Source organism: Pseudoliparis swirei, chromosome 12, assembly GCF_029220125.1.
Source record: "Pseudoliparis swirei isolate HS2019 ecotype Mariana Trench chromosome 12, NWPU_hadal_v1, whole genome shotgun sequence".
Classification (NCBI taxonomy): domain Eukaryota; kingdom Metazoa; phylum Chordata; class Actinopteri; order Perciformes; family Liparidae; genus Pseudoliparis; species Pseudoliparis swirei.
The window spans coordinates 8,140,141-8,159,029 of record NC_079399.1 but is presented as its reverse complement, the minus strand read 5'-3'; the positions used below and the strand labels follow the sequence as shown (position 1 = coordinate 8,159,029).

General features: G+C 42.9%; 1 protein-coding gene across 2 annotated transcripts in view; it reads left to right on the top strand.

The window, feature by feature from the left end:
- The window catches only part of ptk2bb (protein tyrosine kinase 2 beta, b), a 46,677-nt gene that overhangs the window by 2,690 nt on the left and 25,098 nt on the right, over positions 1-18,889 (top strand). The window contains exon 2 of one of the 2 annotated variants that reach the window (XM_056427411.1): positions 9,111-9,209. The exons of the other annotated variant lie outside the window; for it this stretch is intronic. The gene's annotated coding sequence lies outside the window, so the exon portion shown is untranslated. The remainder of the gene's footprint in view (positions 1-9,110; positions 9,210-18,889) is intronic. 2 annotated transcript variants of the gene reach the window in all.

The following is an 18,889-nucleotide window of genomic DNA, read 5'->3' as shown; positions in this document are numbered from 1 at the left end:
TTTACCTACGACCCCACCTCATAATGGGTTAATGTCACCTACTCTCTATTTGGGTATTTGTGCATAACAACTGCAGCATACAATATATATAAATATATACTGTATATATCACAAGTTGCTTACTATTTTAGCTGGTCTATTCATTACATGTTGAGCTCGTGCTGTATTTTTTTGTTGTTGTTGTTGAGGCTTAGAATAAATCGTGTCTGGCTCTTTAAGAAAACGGTCCTCCTCGCGACCAGCAGTGGACCAATCAGACGGTTTGTTTTGGTCCCGCCTTCTGCTCCGTGTATCTTGACACGTGGAGGGGGAACAACACAAACCCAGATAAGGCATGTGACTGCTTTCAGCGCTCTGCTCAGCTGATTGGGAGCTGCTGCTGGATGGAGTGATTGTAACCACCCAGTTACCGCTGTGGTCGGCGTGATGATGAGCTGTGCAGCCGACTGTCATGGCAACAAAAACAGTAACAATTTCATCGTCATACGTGCATGCCAGTGCCCCATAATAAAGCATGATATTTCATGTTTTGTGTGTCTAAACATGTGTCATGTAAACATTATTTGAAAGACATCACGTACATAGCACAACCAATGCTGTATTTAAGTGCAATTTTGATGTATTTTGAGTGTTGACATATATCATTTTTGTATTACTCTTGTTTTTTCTTAATGTATTTTTTTATTTGAAAATATTGACAGGTACATAACACAGTATACATGTACTTTAACTGCTATTTCCATTGTTTTACATCTTGTTGTTGACATACAAACAGTTAACAAACCCACCCCACCCACCCCTCCCACTGGGACACCCACCTAGAGTATTTTTTACTATGTTATCACTGATATAATATAACCCTTTTCACATGTGCATAGTTAGTACTGTTAATACATATGTAATACATCTTGCAGGTAGTACATGCAGTCACACTTTTATTTATATCAAGTTTAAATGCACAACATAACATAGCATAACAAAGCATAGCACGACACAGCACAACGCAACACAACATAACTAGGATATAGTAGGATTCATAAATGCACCATGGCTTGGTAATGGCTTGACAACAATGTATTGAAATGAGCATAGAGCCATTTTCAGTTAAGCTCGAGGGCATCCATTGTTGAACATGATGTCTGATGGATGCACTGTGACAGTGGACTAAACAGCAGCCGATGGCTGGTGGCCCTCATTGCAGGGTGGGGAGTGGGGACACGCCGACCCATGGCATCACTCAAAATAGGAGGAAAGAGAAAGAACAGTGAAATAAATCCTTATCTGCAAAAAAGGGGTTACTGAGTGCAAGCCAGTCCAGGAGAGTGAGACTATTTGATCCATCGCATTAGTCAGATGTTTCCCAGGAGACAATTTCTGGATGAAAGCAGATGGTGTTGCTTTTGGGCACATTGGGCAGCCTCTGCAGGATGTTGTGTTTTCACACTGTCCCACTCCTTCATTGTACAGCTGGTTACGTGTGAAGTGTGATTTTCTCAACTTTTGACAACATTCCCATGCTCGGTTTACTGGCAGACCAGCAAACAACCCCTGCTCAGCCTTGTTTAAGCTGCCGCCTCACGGCTCCCAACCCCCCATCCACACCAACCCCCTCCAACTCCAATCCTGCAGTGAGAGGGACCCCACCCAAAAATTGGAAGAAGCGATCAGATGGTGGTTGTTTTTGCTGGAATTTCAAGCATTGCATGAACAAAAACAACAACATTTTCTGCTGTTTTGCTAAATCTCCCGACCCTAACAAGTGATCAACCATTTGCATGTTGCAATAACAATACAGACTAAAAATAGAAATGTAACCCTGCTGAATTTTTGCTTGTATAATAAATATTCTTACTTTTTTAACTGTATTTTGACCTAATTATATAATATTTTAACCGTGATGGTATTTGTTTTTCAAAGCTGTAACATGAAGACCCCTGGAGATGTCAACAGCTTATGTTGGCAGCAACTACGATACTGTTTCATCTGTTTAGATATTTATGATAAGAAGCACACCGCTGTGTAATGTGAATAGAAATCCTCATCATTAAAGCCACTTCTTTTTAAAGAATAACACAGCAGGATCTGAAGTGGACTGGGGGAAAAAAAGATAATTAAAAAGTTTAAAACATCAGTTTTGCAACCGATTGATGTTGTCATTTATAACAACTTGTCAAAGGTGGAATGTTTAAAAAAATAATTAGTCCGCTGTGTGCTGTATTAGAAAAACAAAGAAACAAAAGATAAAACAATCGAATCGCTATTTTTCTCCCCCGAGTTCCCGTTATCAATAACTAATTAATGCTCCCAAACAATAGCTCCAAGAATAGTGCGTTACAATCACGTTCAGTCAATGGACTCTGGGGTGAACCACAGTTTTTCGTCAGTGACCGTGTTTACATGCATTCGAATAACTGGCTTAGTCGGACTGAAATCGAATTATCCGTTTCATGTAAACACCTTTGTTCGACTATGTGCTGTCCGACTACAATCCGATTAACACCCCTGGATAACTCGATCCGATCCGGTTGATAATTTGACTATCGCGGCATGTAACGGTGAATTGGATTAGGAACTGGACTTTGCGTCTTTGCGCATGCTTGAGATCCCGCCGCCCTCCTCCCCCCTCCCTCCCATGTCGTGACCCGGAAGTCGAAAGAGTCGAAAGAGACGATAATGTCACTATTTACATCATGCAAGAATAGTAGAGGGATGTAGCTTCGCCTTGCTCTCTGTTCGCCATCTTTCTCGAAATGTTGATGTTGTTGTTGGTTGTTGTTGGTGGTGGTGAAGAGGTCAAGCGGAAATGGCTGCATCACCACGAGTTGTAATGAAAACAGCGCCGCCTATCGTATCGGATATGACATGCTTTCAAAGGCCAATGATTCGAATTACTCACTGCCATGTATATTGGGATAATAGCAGATCCCCCAAAAGATAGCAGAGTCCGACTAAAGCAAGATTCGAATGATACCATCATGTAAACACACTGAGTTAAACTGCAGTTTGGTGAAGAATTGTTGTTTCTTTGAACGCAGAGCTGTTAACCACATTTGTGTTGCAAATCAGATTTAGTCTTTTCTGTTTTGGCCGAGAACATAACATGATGGGCTGTCAATGCACGAGATTCAGAAACACAAACGTCATGCATTGTGCAATCTCATCCGCAGTTCTGAAGTCATTTGCATTCTTTTACTTTGAAGCGTGCTGCTTCAACCGCTTTGAAGCGGGAAAACAGCCTTTGTGTCGGCGCTGAACTGAGGACTTGTCATCTCTCCTGAAACTTCCAGTACCTCTAATGTGTCAGGTGCAGTGGCAGACGACGTCTCCCAGCCCATTTTTATTTGAGCAATTTTCCCCAACGAGGAAGTGAAAAATGATCCTCGGTGAGTTATTTCTGACTACGTGCCGCCAGAAGAGGTGATAAGGCCCTGGATGTCGAAGGATTTCAAAGTTCACTGCATGATGATACAATTTGCTTTGTGGCTTGTTTTTCCCTCATGGTGCCTGACGTCCAGACGCTTTGTCTTCAAGCTTCAATCCGTTCCGCACCCAAACAACTCCGTCAGTGTTTGTGCTTGTACTCCATGCACTTTCGCATCACAATTTCATGGTTTATATTCCAGTGCCGTTTAATTATCTCCCTGAATCCCTGTTTTGGCAGGGTGTTTTTCACATAGATTGATTGTGAAATGACGTTGACAGCGATGGCAAGTTTTCACAGGTTATTGGAAACCTCTGTCCGCCTCCTTCTGTCTATTCTGTCAACACCTCTCGATTTAAACCACAGGTACAGCAGGCGCTCAGCCAATGAGCGTGGCTCCCACAGAGTTCATCCAAAGGTAACACATTTGAAGCTCAGAACCACCCGAGGGAAACCCCCTTCCTCTTATATGTATTTCGACACCACTTTAATGCCACGGACAGAAATAATGCTGGATATGTTTCGGATGAAGTGTTCAATGTAAGTGTACATCTGTTGCATTGCGTCACGTTTCCAGCGGCGATGGCAAGTTGAAATAAAGGATCGCTTAATGATTACCGAGCAGCAGCAGCAGCAGCAGCTCCGGCGGTAAACAAATCATTTGTCTGGCAGACTTGTAGCTCGATGTGCAACATCCGAAACAGCTCCGACGTTCAATTTACATGTGTATTGATATGTAGTGTTGTTCTTACTCTGTTACGGGTTGATATTGCCGAGCTATGCGTTTTTTCTTTCTTGAAATCCAGTGTGATTTTACTCATCACTTGAGATTGAAACATACGCGTATCATTGTCCCAATCCATCTGTGAGTTGAGAGGCAACCACACTGGGTTGAGGGCAATTCAACAGGCTGCGACACTTTATTGGACAGGACTGATTGGTTTATTACGCCGAGAAATATTTCTCCCGACACATGTACAATTTCTTCCCATCAAAACTGCTCTGGCCGAGCTATTCGGTCGGCCGTGCTGTTATTATGTGACCTGAAAAGACAGCGTGTATTAACAGTAACAAAGTGCACTTCAACAAACCACCATATTACTAAACTGGAGGAGCACTTATAAAAGTGAAAGGACAATCTGGGGTTTATTCAAACTCAAAATGTCCTTGTAATAAGACATCAAGCAACCCGATGATCAGACAGGTTATAAACAAACCAGAATATTCAAACCACAGGGAATCAGAAAGATAGTCAAATGTAACTATTGGTAATGATCTTTCATTGGACTGGACAAAGTGTGCGTGCAACATTGAAGCAGGAAGTAGAAGTTTATGGTTTGGTATGTTACAATTGAAGAGGGGGGTTTCCTTACTTTCTTTTCAACCCATCACTGTATCTCAGCAATTACGTACATATTTCAGAATTTCCCATCCCTCAATTTACATTCAATGTTTTTATATTCAGCTCTAACGCAGGAAGTAGTGAGCCCTTTATTTGGTGGACATGGTTGTGGTGGAAGGCATATTGTGTTGTTAGGCTGACTTTCAATGCAATGTTGCTATCTTTACAAATCTCAACAATTGACTGAGTGCAATATTGTTCATGCTAATAGAAATGACGGCCAACAACTCTGAAAATACTATCCTAACGATCCTTCTTACAAGAAAAATAAAGAAACTACAAATTCCGGTTGCCTTTGTATCTATTTTAAATATTAGAATGAGCTCTCAAAATAAGTCCTGGAGTTTGTGCCTTTGAGATATAAGTGATCGTGTCATTTTGAGGTCGTTCAACCCGCACTTGTTGTGTTTTGAGGATGCACACAGTCGTCGTCTGTCCACTCACTTGCTGCTCTCCAGATTAAATTCCATGTAACTCAGTGTGCACTCAAGTGGCAAAAATGGGATTTTGGGTCTAGCTTTAGTCCGATGTGCTGTTAACAGAGAGTTCAAGGGGGTCAGGGGAGATACAATGTTGGTGACAGATATGTCTAAGTTTGTTTTAGGGTGTGGGAGACCTTGTTTTCTGAGAAACACAGAGAAATTATCTTTTTTACCTCGCAATCTTGACACGTCTTAAGCTTCGACAGCTCAAAAGTTCAAGTGGCGCTGTACAAGATGTGCCTCAGCATGCGCATCTGCAGCTCTTCATCTCTGCTTATATACAGTTCCTTTTGAGATATGTCACACAATTTTCCGAATACTTGGCTGCTAAAGTGTTGGTGGGTAGGTGCTGTGCAGTGGATTAAAAAAAGAAAGCAAAGATAAATCATTGAAGGAAGGAGACATTGGATGGAAATAGAGTTGGAGTTGCTCTTGTTTCTACGGTAACTGACGATGGGGAGGTACCAGAGATGAAAGTGGAGGGAAAACAAACCTCCCCGCTCCGATGGCAACAGCACAGCAATTGGTTCTCGTTTCCTGCGAGGACAGGAAGGGAAGAAAAAAAAGAAAAAAAACATAACAAGGTCCCCTAGTAGCCCAGGAGACACAGTTCGATGTTGCATCAGAAAGCAAGAGGCAGGGCAAAATGAACACGCGCCCGCGAACACGCACACGCATATCGCGCATGCCCGTACACACGCCCTATCGCTCTCACACGCGCACCCACAATCACATGCTCCACTTCACCCTGCAGCCGCCCCTCCCGTTCCCGCTCTCTCACTCTCCCGCCAAAACATCTCCAGCACGTGAAGCCTGCCTAGAAACCGGGCGGGAGGGAGCGGAGGGGGAACTTCCGCCTCGCTCCGATTGGCTCCGCTCCCTAGCAACCGCGTGCGCCCGACCAGCCAGTCAGGCGCGTTGTGAGAGGCACACTGACCCAATGAAACAGATTATTCAGAGGCGCGGGCAGGCGCTGTGACCTGGTAACAGTCAGGAGAAGAAGTCAGGGAGACACCGGAGGGGGAGAAAGAAAGCTTTCTGTGATTGGCTCGCGGATTTCCTCTTTGTTCTGATTGGTGGATGCTCTCCTCTTTGCAGTCATTCATAGATTTCTCTGCCTGCCTCAGCACCAGCTCCTCAGTTTCCTCCACCTTGAGCCAGTTCGTTCAACTTCCACAGTGGCCACCCTGGCCTCAAGGAAATCCACTGCCCAAGGTCAAGGCAAAGGCTGTGCTGCTGCGACGGGATTGGTTTAGACAGGCCGGAGCAGAACGAGATCCTAGTAACACGTCTACCTCATCATGTCAGCGCGGGATTAAAGCTTGTCATCAACAACTTGTTAAATGGCACAAGTGCTCTTGCCGCGGTCGACGCTGCTGATGAGCTTGTTATTGTGTTGCTTGTAATGGACACGGGCCATTGGAAGGCGTAATTAGCGTTCACCTTAATAATGCAGCGTTTTTAACCGGGCTTGCTCTCCGGGCAGGTTGCAACACACAAATAAGCAAATGGTTAGTTTGTTTAAAAAAAAGCTTTTGAAGGCAGCCCGGCCGAGGTTTGCAGTCTTTCAAACTGCTTGCTCCAGCAGGGTGGGGAATTAATGTCAATACCCCGCAGGATCAGGAGTTCACGTTGAATAGTTAATGAGTGGGGGGATGAGAAGGACTCAAATAATTCCTGTGAATCGAGCATGCCATGCATTCTGCCTAATTTAACATTACTGCAGGCAGAAACTCACTCGGGCAGGAACATTATACTGCCATGATTAGTAAAAACAACATTACCAGCCAACACAGAAATTGCTCGTAGCCCCCGACCAAATGAGTTTACTCGGGTTGGAAGATAAACTGAATCTATATTTGAGAATTAATTTTTCACTCTCAACAATAAATGCTGCAGTGTGTTATGTATTCTGCTTCATTTAGAATTTCAAAAAGTGTTTTGAAGTCCTTTGTTAATGGCGCCGCGCGGACGATAGAAACGCGCGAGTCGGACAAAACCCGCTCTCCACCGAATGTTTCTCCAGTCGAGACGGGAGGGAAATAACAAAAACTAGAACGGGCACTCGGTAGAGCGCATACCTTCGCATATCACAAGATTGGGCATTGAATTATGAACATGTTGGCATTAGTTGCATGCCAATTGGATAAAAATTGACCGCGCTATGGTAAAAAGAAGATGTTGACCTTTTCATGACCTTGACCTTTGACCCGATCAATCCCAAAATCTAATCAAATGGTCCCCGGATAATAACCAATCATCCCACCAAATGTCATGCTATTCAAGAAGATGTTGACCTTTTCATGACCTTGACCTTTGACCCGATCGATCCCAAAATCTACTCAAATGGTCCCCGGATAATAACCAATCATCCCACCAAATTTCATGCGATTCGGTTTAATACTTTTTGAGTGATGCGAGTAACACGCATACAAATAAATAAATAAATAAATAAATACACGGCGATCAAAACATTACCTTCTGCATTTTCAATGCGAAGGTAATAACTGGAGTTCCCGGGCAGATCTGAAATCAGTCAGACACAGAGCTGAACACAAACACACGGACGCCGTTGATGTGAATGTCGGTTAGCTATCGCTCGCAGCTAACGTTTGTACATTTGGTACAAACAAACACAAACAGAAGCGGTCCAGCCGGCTACATGACGCAAGGCAAAGACACGCTTTGCTTTGTGTCTGCGTACGCCCAAACACTGAATCGGTCCAGCTTGGTGCGGCTGATGAACGGCTCCATGAGAGCCATTCAAGACTTTGAAGGAATAGTTGCACACTTTGCTTTCATCTTCTGAGCGGCGCTAAACGGCTGCTGGTCGTGATTCCGTATTGAGCGGACGCGAGAGCGGCATCGCTCTTTTCCCCGAACTCTCGGGATTAGAGTGAATACACATTTTTTTTTCTCCAAAATGTCGCACTATTTATTATACTAAACTGCTCAGCCTGATAAAAACAGGACTTTTACTCTTTGTTGCTTCGCCCTTCTGCACATGTGTGTGCAAAGCTGTGCATAATGCATTTAGGTTAGTCAGCATGGTCGTATCGGATGGAAGCCAACTTTGTCTCAGTCTCTTGGGTCTTTCGGTAGCCCGAGGAATTACCAGATAAAGATCACACTGCGTTAAGCAGTCATCCCAGGACGAAGTCTGACATCTTAGATGTGAGTTTCTACCATCTACTTATTGTCAAGAGGAATATGAGCTCATGGAAGATAAGCTCAGTCTACACGGTTCGTACGGTTGAGATGAAAGGAGCCCCAGCGAGCCCTACATCATAAAACAAATCAGACATCACAAGGTTTGATCTTGAAGGTGTAAATGTGAACTGTCAGCACCGTAAGAAATGTTGCAGACTTTGCTGAAACAGGGTCAGCACTCTTTTATTTTATGCGCAGACATTTATCTAACGTGTTAAAGGTCGGCAATCTCATTTTTTTTCTTCTTTGCCAAGGCCTCATTAATGTCAGAGGGGATGACTCCAAGACAAACAACCCTCGGGAGCCTTTCCAAATGCCCTGGAGCATCTGATGACTCACCTTAATTTAACGTTGCGTTTATGGGGGCCTGTAAATCCTCCCTTTCAACACACAGAACTGTCTTTCACCAATCTAAGCAGGGCAGAAGCCGATATGTGTCATGGTTTTGAAGATGCTATGTTTAGCATGACGTCATCCTTCCAAGCTATATGGATTTACATATCCTTGGGTTTCTGGAGGGGGATCAGCAGTGCGCTGTGCTCATCCGTGAAACGACCTATTCAACTTTTCTTTTCTTTTTGTTTGGCCTGTGGAGGATCGCCTGTGCTGTCGGTGTGAAGCTAATTGGATACAGCAGAGCACCGAGCCCGGCGTCCCAGCCAGGAGGAATATTTCCAGGAAATAAATCACAGAGGTATTGTCTCTATGAAAACAGTGTTCATTCTGCATTTTAAGCACACCGTCGTCGGAAAAAAGATGGCAGAGAGAGAAGAAAAAGAATAGAAGATGTTGGACAGGTCTGTGAATAGACAGCTAAATCCTCTCTCTTCCTCTAAACACTGACACACACTTCCTCCTGGTTTGGATTCGTCAGGATGTCGTATTATCATGCAAATAATTACTTAAGCAGGAAATGCCAAGGAAGGGATTAACATATGCAATATTCATTCACATTAAAAGAAGTCCATAGTGTGAGCCACACATCTTCCAAATACTGCTCAGCCTTGTTATCATCTGGAAACACGAGCTGCATGGTTGTTAATATGGTATAATTATAAAAAAACTGAATGTACATCTCATGGAATCAGCACTTTGTAAATCATACCAATGTTTAGAACTTAGTGGCTTTAATTGCCTCTCGTTTATACTTTCAGCTCTGACCTACATCGCAACTTTTTTCATTCATCAACCAAATCAATTATCCCGCCTTGGATTAGCAGACATAAAAGAACCGCTAGAATTCCGAAACTTCACCTCTCGGATGGTGTGGAGATACAGCAACCGAAATCAATTGAGCATCTGCTCCTTTCTTTGAAAATCTCTTTCACTTGTGCAGCGTCCTGGGCAGCCCCGGTGTATCTCAGGGGGGTCAGCGGCTCTGATGGATCTCCACTGTGCTGCTGGAGATTGCCTGGAGGTGTGACAGCCGCCCTCTGATCTACCGGAGTCTCTGAAGATCTGAGGACAGACGTTTCCCATTTCGACAGTCGCAAGCGCTCCTCACTTTAAAGCAGTGACACTCGAGCAAGCCAAGCGTGCACGCAGCGTGAGACCTGATTTCCAACTTCTTCCTGAAAATAAAGAGCTGGAGAATATCTAAGAGAAAGCGGATGGCAATATTACAAGCAGTAATCTCGGGCATGTTTTGAATAATTTTAAGGTTGCTTTAATGAGACAGCCATTAACCCGTTTCTCAGTCAGTGCACAGAGTGGCGGTGCACAGCATTTTAACTAACACCCACCACGCTTCACACCTTCACAATGTTAGAATATGTTGATTCTGGTCCCCACAGCGGCAGCTTTGCTGGAATTTGTGTTAGGAAATGATCCAGTTACCTCTTATGAATGTTATGCTTCAAAATTCTATTTTCTGGTCAATTTAAGAAAGAAGGATGCATGACTGAGCTGCAAATTAATTTGACTGTCTTTGCAGTCTCTGGCGTCCTTCCTCTTTTCCCAGGGGCTTTGCTTTTTGGGTGACTGACTGAGGCTTGCACAGCTTTCTGTCACTGCTGCACAGCACATGGGAAGCAGATGTTCGCCGGCTGGGTGCCAGGCTGGTGTTGGGACCTTTGTACGGTTTCGACAGATGTAGCTCCATTTCAGGGAGAGAGCTTGACAAACACACCTGTGGCCAGGACCACCTGCTTTTGACGAGCAGCACATTCCTGCAGCTTGCAGGAATTAATGAGTTATTCTGAATTCTGTGTGTGTGGGATGAAAAGGATATAGGCACATTACGCACTGTGGGGCTGAATGGGACTCTGAAAAAGATATAGATATATATATAAAATATATAATACAAATAATAAATAATTAAATGAATAAAAGCATGAAAACAATTCTAATAAAATGAATACATTTACATTTTAAAATAAATAATAAATAAAATAAATAAAAGAAATAAAAGAAATAAAAGAAATAAATAAAATAAAATGAATTCAATTAAATATATTTTTTCTTTTTTTAAATATATTACAATTTTTCTTTTTCTGAAACAATTTTTTTTATTGACATTTAAGAAAGAATTACAATAAATAAATACTAAATTGTAATAAAACACAAACGCCTGCATTCTAACATGCTCAAAATAACCCAAACTAGATTTAACATCAAATCAGATTTTTTTTGGCACGGTCATGTCAGGATATCTGGGCTTCGTGTTGACATAAAACTAAAAGTATTCCGACGAATTATGAATAGGGGCTGCCGTCTTAAACCATTTACATTTTTCATTTCCTTCTCAAAGGAGAACACAGGACATGTGATTTACAGAGACATTGTGTGTGCTATATTAAACACAAATCAGTTTAATTTCAGTTGGACTTTAAGGAATCACCAAAGCTATTACAGATCATCCAGAGGCGGGAATACATTACTGTACCAACTGCTGTTAAGAGGTTTCAGTCTGGACCGAAGTGGTTCACACCGCGAGTTTAGCCAAGAATATGTAACTTCACCTCAGGCCATGTCATATCTACATGGAGTTGAAGGGCACACATGAATCAAATCTAAAGATCGGCGTCGTCAAGTCAGGAGAGGAAGCCACCAGCGTTCAAAGCTTGAGCATAAAATATGATCATTTCATGAGCTGTGTTCAGAATCTGTTATAAGATTTTCAAAAATGGCATCAAATATTTATGAAGATGTTCCCAGTACAGCTATTTTTTAATTGCAAGAGATTTCTCTTCTGCCTAGTTAATAATAGAGTACACCAGGTAGGTGCCTAACGAGCAGTAATGGCTGGAGACATTGTCTTTGGCCCAGAGCCTTTTTGTGCGGATCAAACGACCGTCATCCAGGAGCGCTCACACACACTCAGACAGCGTCTTGACAGCTATGCCTTAAATTCAGGAGTTCACAAAGGCGAATATGTCTCTGCCTACTTAAAGAGAATGAGTATATGTTGGCATAGTGGATGTGAGCTGCAGCTGGCTGGTCCTCCATAGCCAGCAGTCACAATCAGCCTCCTCATCTTCCCACAGCCACCGTCCCAGGGGAAGCAGGAATTGACGTGCCATTAAAGAGGCTTTGAAGAGAGGCAACTGTCAGCACGACTGCCTCCGCTTTTTTAGCAGTGAAGGAATGGAAGCGCAGATCTGGGTGCATTGAGGACACCGTGAACAGTTTTGAAAATAGCTTTTCACTGTGATAGGTAGAGCTGTCTCCGAAGCAAAAACTGTGTTGGAGGATTTTAAGTTCTTACCCCAGACAACAAGACAACAAGAGCAATATGAGTCACAGACGGAAAGAAATAGATGTAGTTGTCTGAACAGACATTTCCCATAGAACACAGTTTTACAGCTGTAGATAACCTGTGTTATTATATAGTGGTCATAAGATCATCATTTAATACATTAAAGTCATAACCTATTGAAGGGTTTTAGTCTTGTTTTTCAGTTTGTCTATGACCTTAGTGACATCAAAAAGATCTAATTGTGTCCAACACTCAAACGTAACCGAACCCACAATGATGTCATGCGCTCAGTAGCCGGTAAAGTGACTCGGCAGAGGAGATGACCTCATTTCCTGTGTGGAGCTTTGGGTACTTTCTCTGTCCCCTAAAGTTCAATTCACTATGGTTGAAATTACACAAAAACAACATGATGCAAAATTACTTTTACATCACATGCAGATGTGATGTAAATTGTGCTAAAGTATGAAGTGTGAAGTGTTGAACTGCCGAACTGTCTTTCTACCAGTGCTAAAGATGAATTGCACAGTTTGTTCCTGTGACATTGTATCTGCAAAATGACATTTATGCATATGTCAGAGATATAGCCTCCAGAACATAACATCCGTAGATTTGATGTCATGAATGCATTTTACCATGTCATAAAATTAAAAAAACACCCGAGAGCCATCTTGTCTCATGAGCAGCGATTCTATAAATCCTCCTCCGCATCACCCGGTTCACGCCACACGGCACAATAAGCACTAAAAAAACAAATTACACTTGTTGAGTTTCACTAGCATTCACGCTGCAACCTTCATGGCTCATTTTGCAAACATGCTTTTTGAATAATTTAGTTCATTGTGTGCGGAGTCGGTCTGAATAAGCATGTGCCCCACCCCTCCCGACGAGCATGGCTGGCAGCACCACTGGTGTGGGATCAAAAGACGTTGTGTAAACAACCCATGAAAAGGGTTACGTTACGGATGACACCATCACTTAATTACAGTGTCTTTTGCACAAAGCTGCATCGAGCTTGTTGCCGTGGAGGGACGTATGGCCATCCAGATGGTTCATGCTTCACCTAAGCTGCATTAAAAAAAAAATGTTTTTTTAAACATAGTGAAATCAGTAAATAGTTTTGTAGAGAATAAACAACCATGGTTCACCAATCGTAATAAGTAGCTCATCACGAGACCGTGCCATCCCTTTAGCCTCCTTCGGAGTCCGTAAGTCTACGACTTAAATTACAAAAGTGGTTTAAATGCTGTGGGAGGATTTGGAGCCTTGAGATCACATGCGTCATATGACCTTTGACCTTCTTTGTGTGACTGTCCCCCCCCCCCCACCTCGGACAGGATGAGATCAGACCGCCTCCATAGTTGCTCCTACATTTGCACAAAAATGAACAAAACAAACACCTCACTCATATTGACCAAATGTAATGAGTAAGTGACACGCTATTGTCTTTACATTTCCATCTCACTTTCCGTGAGGAAGTGAGAACGAATGTGCATCTTGAACGTCCAGAAGTTTACTTCTCTACTATATCTGTAAATATCTCATTAAAAACAGACGCTGTTTGCCGTCTTCAAACAACTCAGCTTTTCTTGAAGTGTTGATTAGTAGGTCTTGCAATCATAATTAAATCCCATTTGTTGAATATCATTTCAAAGTAATCTTCAGTTTTTCATTTTAGTATGTTTTTTGTATATTTTTAGTCCTACAGCCTTTGCAGTTACAGTCCCAAAAGTGAACCTCTCCTCTGCCACAACATCCACAAGCCAACTTCTTTTTCCAGAAAAGACATGTTGTCAGACTGGATTTTTATTCTGAGCAATTTCTTTGAAGTGTTGGCCCTAGTTTAGCAGGGGAAGTGATGTTTGCTCAGTAGAAAGTCATCGGATAGGTATGCAGGTGGATATAAATGGCTCCAAAAACTTTCGCCACTCTTTTATGTGGGTGGACAGGACTTTGGGAAACACCGAAGGCAAACAATGACATCAGGGTCACCTCCCACGCATATGCACACACACACACACACACACACACACACACACAGACACTAACACAGACACACACACATTTCAGTACCCAGCCTTCGCTCCTGTGGTGATCGAGGCGTCGACACATCAGAATTAAGTGATGTCATCCCCTAAGCAGCTCTTCTGTGGTCTTCCTCTGTGGCCCCTGTGACCCCTCAGGAGCCACCTGCAGTTCATAAACATCACAGTGTGCACATTTCAGCCCAGATGACCAACAATGAAAGGGCCTAAACTAATGCACAACAGCATTCCTGTTGGTGTTGTCAGTATGATTGGGGGAGATCCCCATGAAAGAGAATAGATAGATAGATATAGATATAGATATAGATATGGATATAGATAGATAGACAGATGGATAGATAGATAATTTATTCATCCCCAGGAGGAAATGTGTTTGTCGTTGCAGCAAGCATGGTTACGATATGTACAAAATAATAAAATAGCAGAAAATTATATGACAAAGAAAATGAATGCGGTGTAACCTTGTTTTTCTAAATTATTAATTTATCTAAACAGACTCTGATTCAATTTCAACTGACAACCAAGACAAAAAAAACGCACCCAAAAAAAACAGTAATTAAAGTAGATTGACAAAAGAAAATGAGAGGAACTAGGTTTTAAATCTGGGAAGTTTTTTGAAAAATAAATGGATTTTAAGAATAATTTTGACATTTTGTGAAAGACATTTTTTGCTTTCTTGCCAAACGTTAGGTGAGAAGATTGATACCACCACTCAGACCTGTACAATAAAAATGAAGCAATGGCCAGCGACCAGTTAGCTTAGCTTAAAGACTGGAATAGGGCTAGCCCAGCTAGCTTGGCTGGTATGTAAGGTAACAGATTGACTCACTCGTGAACATTATTTTAAAATAACAGTACATTATGATTTCAAATGGGTTATGTGCAAGACTTTTCTTGCACAGTGATTTCCTGGCGTTTCCCAGTGTCGCCTGGCAATCTCACGAGGACGACAAGACTCCAGAAAGTCACAGCCAAGAAAATAAACCTTAAAGTCTGTCTTTTTAGCTCCTCCATTTATCTTGCCTGTAACCGGCATCAATTAATTGAATGTTTGACCACTTGCAGAGCTGGAAAGGTTCTCATTTCATGTATTTATTCTTAATACTTAATATATGGCGAGAAACTGGCAATGTCATGTTAATAATATCCACCTCACATTCTCACTTGAAGGCTGTAGTTAATAACCTTAACAAGTCATTAAAAAAGGGTGTTGGTTTCTCACTTTCTAATAAGCCATCTTATCTTGAATTGAAGGGCTGATGGAAAATGGGAAAAGGCATCACTTAGTACTAATCTAAAACATATTTTAAAGGATTTCACATTCATAAATAAAGTGAAATAGTTGCGCAAGAGCTGTGCTGTGCTGTTTCTGTTCCCTAGAAAGTTTCCCAGCAGCCCCTGTACCTGTACTGCAACTTATTAATGAGGAACTAAGTAAGGGAACCATGAGTGCATTTAGTATTAGGTACCTCGGTGGTACCTCGGTGACACCTCTCTACATCTTAATTAGTGTTTCTAGTATCCATCCAGTGAGGGGAAAGTATGTCACAAACAGCCCAGGGGTAATAGAAACAGACCCACAAACATTGATGCATGTCTAATGAGTCCATCAGCCTGACAGCACAGCGTCCTGGGGGACCCCGTTCACATTACCAATGCCATTCGTCATTACATCTGAGGGTATGTTTACCAAAAAGAGGTACGTTCGTGCACCTGTTTGTCATTTTGGTGAATTAAAACAACTTCCCACCGCATTCCTCCATATTCTCGGTCAAATGTTGGCGTGTGTGTGTGTTTAATGGACAAGGTTGGGGCCAATAAGATGTGAGTCTGAAAATGTCAAAAGCCACTAAGATATGAATGATTTACACGGCATGCCTCAAGAGCATATGCGGGATATTAAGGTTTAAAAAATTGATGCTTCTTGCCGTTGGTCCCCAACACAATTTTCACACATCAGGTGAGGCAATCAAACTGAAAATGATGTATTTCAACTTAACTTTGCATTGCAGGACGGAGAGAGGTCCCCAGGGAGACGCAGCGAGGTGGAAGCACTCATAATATTTAAAAGCTGTTGCACGCTGCACATCAGAAGCCTCTTCCCCACACGTAGCTCTCCATGCTGAATGGTTTTTACCTTCACATTCAGTCAACACTTGGAAATATCAACTCCCTTTCACTCGGATAGAGTCAATATTTTCACCATGTCTTTTTTTTTGCAGTGCGCCCTCAGCCAGAAAGTGGAAAGCTTTTCATCAGTCAACATGACGAGCGAGCATGTAAACATCACATCACATGTCATCATTTGGTAATTTACTTTTGTCTCGCACCATGTACAGGTGCAACTCTCTCTAGAGTGATATATCTTTAAACCAGGTCACGTTAGATTACAAAATAACACATAAGTGAGAGTGGGTGTATTTAATTGGCCAAATATGATTTTACTAAGCACAGTTGAGCTCTTTAACACCTCGCGTGAGCATGTATTCATTAAAAAATGAAGATAACAAAGAGTTCCTGCTGTAAAGAAAGCTAAACCTGCAGCTTTGTTATCAATACATAGTCGATCAATATCCCTATGTGTCAAACATTGCATTTGACAACAGCTTTTCTTTCAAATACATTTAAAGCGCGACATGCATGTTAATATTATCAAATATATTCTGTAACTTCAAGACAAAAAAATGGGCCGATGCGGTGCTGTATCCAGTCTGATATGGGTACACCTAAAGAAATGCGACAGAATATATAAAATAAACATCGCTACATCCTGAATGTTCACAGTTATCGTGTTGCAAGGAGTGAACAACAGTGTGACATGTGCTACATTTCTGGAGTGTTTCTGGTCCACGCTGCCTTGTTGTTGCTCATATTCATATTCTGCACACATTGGTGGACAGTTGTTCTTTCCACTGGTTGTGACATGTGCTCTGGTTTCTGGTCCACTTCCTCTCGGTGTGAAGGGCAGCCTTCTGTGGCCCGTGATTCAAGTGTGTGTGACATACGAAGAAAAAAAAGCAATCATATGATAAGACAGATGCTTATGGTTTCAGAAAGCTCTTTTTGCCCAGATACAGCCTGAGAGTGTGTGCGTGTGTGCGTGTGTGGGTGGGGGTGGGAAGTTGTTTACAGCTCACACACGCTGCTGCTTAGAGTCCTTTCGACGGGGGGAAGAGAGACAGAGAGACAGAACTTGGCAGAGTGAGAGAGCAGAGGCGCACTAGCGGTGAGTTTTCAGGGGATAAAAATACTGCCGGTGAGCAGCCTCGAGCTCAGCGGTGAGACTCGAGGTACAGCAGCAGCCCTACTGGGGCTTTGAAGCCACTATCTGTGGCAATCAGCCACAGATAGTGATGAAGTAGGCTGAACCAAATCTCCATAATATGCAAATGCACGGCAAATTTTCGGATTAAACTTTCTGGGAAAGTGAAGTTGCCTAGCGCATAGAAGTCATGTGGTTTTTGTTTCTGGTTGAAGGTTTTGGTGTTTTTATGTTTTTTTTTGCACGTGTCCTGTTTCCGAATCCTCTTTGAATAAAACTACACCCCACGGCGTGGACATTTTCAAGGCTGAAGAGCGGATAAAAACAATTAAGCTTTATAACCACGGACTATAATACATAGTATAATAGGTTTCTGGAGGGGGGGGGAAAGGGGTTTGTGTGAAGTCAGGGAAACCTTAAATGAGCAGATCCTCAGGGCGAGGAGCTCGAGAAGGACTCGGTGCCAACCAGCCCTGCAGCCTGGCAGCCCTCTGCCTGATTGGTCTCAGTGGGCAAATGGGATCTACATGCACGTGCGTGCACACGTATAGACATGATGAAGGCCGTGCGCACGCTGGCTGGCACATGAGCGCGCATAATAAAGTGATGCGCACCAAAAATGATGGAGAGAAGGGAAAAAAAGCCAGTTAAACGAAGTGGCGCAAGAAAAAGGACGGCCATATCCTTTACACGCACACACCCACACATTAAAACACATACCACCCACATCCAAACACACGACACCCACGTCACACCCACACACATTAAGAGTCTCACACATCACAGCGATGAGCGCAGCGCCAGGGGGGCTGGGTGCGCAGTACCCGCGCGCTCGGCGCCTATTCAGAAGCTAATTCTTCTGCGCTGTGTTTCAAAGAGCCGGGCCGGCCACCTGCACTGATGATGATGAGGAGATGAGGGAGGAGGGGGAAGGGATAGGACAGGAGGGGAAAGAACGGGAGGAGGGAGAGGTAGCAGTGGAAGAATGACATCACCTCCTCTGAAATGTCACCATTATCTCAAGCCTCAGCTTAGCTGTCTACAGAGGTGACATCATCCTCCTCTCTTAGCCCCTCCCCCATCTGTTCTCTGCAAGGTTGAATGTGGTGAGGGAGGGGGAGTGTTTGTTTTTGTGCATGTGCAAGCAAGCGTGTGTGTGTGTGAGTGAGTGGGAGTGTGTGAGTGTGAGTGTGTGTGTGTGTGTGAGTGAGTGTGAGTGTGCGCAGAAAATCATTTTCAAGGGAAGCATGAGTGGATGTTTGTCTGCGCTTCATCTTTCATTCCTTTAAACTGACAGAAAAACAAAGCCTACACTTCAGAGACACTGACATGATTTTGGCTTCGTTTCGTGGAGACAATCATGATCAGTGTTT